The 1,247-nt window shown below is 48.8% G+C and overlaps 1 protein-coding gene across 1 annotated transcript in view; it reads left to right on the top strand.

The window, feature by feature from the left end:
- MORN3 (MORN repeat containing 3) overlaps positions 1 to 1,247 on the top strand; it is a 24,231-nt gene that overhangs the window by 10,209 nt on the left and 12,775 nt on the right. The window lies entirely within an intron of this gene.

Below are 1,247 nucleotides of genomic sequence, written 5' to 3'. Positions count from 1 at the left end.
CTGGGATTACAGGCATGCGCCACCATGCCCAGCTAATTTTTTGTATTTTTAGTAGAGACAGGGTTTCACCATGTTGACCAGAATGGTCTCGATCTCTTGACCTCGTGATCCACCCGCCTTGGCCTCCCAAAGTGCTGGGATTACAGGCTTGAGCCACCGCGCCCGGCTAATTTTTGTATTTTTATAGAGACATGGTTTTGCCACGTTGGCAAGCCTGGTCTCGAATTCCTGACCTCAGGCGATCCACCTGCCTCAGCCTCCCAAAGTGCTGGGATTACAGGCATGAGCCACCATGCTGGCCTAAATTTTTTATACATCCAGGGTCTCTGTGTTCTTAGGCTGGTCTTAAACTTCTGGCCTCAAGTGATCCTCCTGCTTTGGCCTCCTAAAGTTATGGGATTCTGGCCAGGCGTGGTGGCTCACACTTGTAATCCCAGCACTTTGAGAGGCTGAGGCAGGCAGATCATGAGACCAGGAATTCGAGACCAGCCTGGCCAACACCGTGAAACCTCATCTCTACTAAAAATACAAAAAATTACCTGGTGTGGTGGCATGCGCCTGTAATCCCAGCTACTCAGGAGGCTGAGGCGGGAGAATCATGTGAACCTGGGAGGCGGAAGTTGTAGTGAGCTGAGATCACACCACTGCACTCTAGCCTGGGCCACAGAGCTAGACTCTATCTCAAAAAAAAAAAAAAAAAAAAAACGTTCTGGGATTCCAGGTGTCAGCCACCTCGCCTGGCCCTCTTCTTTTTTTAAAGGCTGAATAATATTTTACTATGTAACATATATCACATTTTCTTTACCCATTTATTTGTTGACAGGCACTTAGGTTGTCCCATAAATTTTTTTTTTTCTTTTTTGAGACTAAGTCTCGCCCTTTGGCCCAGGTTGGAGTCCAGTGGTGCAATATCAGCTCACTGCATTTTCCTTCTTCCTCTTCAAGCGGTTCTCCTGCCTCAGCCTCCAGAGCAGCTGGGATTACAGGAGCACGACACCACACCAAGCTAATTTTTGTATTTCTAGTAGAGATAGGGTTTTTCCATGTTGGTCAGGCTGGTCTTGAACTCCTGACCTCAGGTGATCCGCCCACCTTGGGCTACCAAAGTGCTGGGATTACAGGCGTGAACCACTGCACCCGGCCCCTATAAAATATTCTTACTCCCAGCCGGATGTGGTGGCTCACACCTGTAATCCAAGCACTTTGGAGGCCAAGGTGGGCGGATCACCTGAGGTCAGGAGTTCAAG

This window comes from Sapajus apella, unplaced genomic scaffold (genome assembly GCF_009761245.1).
Source record: "Sapajus apella isolate SASKATOON/1434 unplaced genomic scaffold, GSC_monkey_1.0 scaffold2, whole genome shotgun sequence".
Lineage (NCBI taxonomy): Eukaryota > Metazoa > Chordata > Mammalia > Primates > Cebidae > Sapajus > Sapajus apella.
The sequence above is the reverse complement of the archived record's forward strand: the minus strand, read 5'-3'. Positions and strand labels throughout refer to the sequence as shown.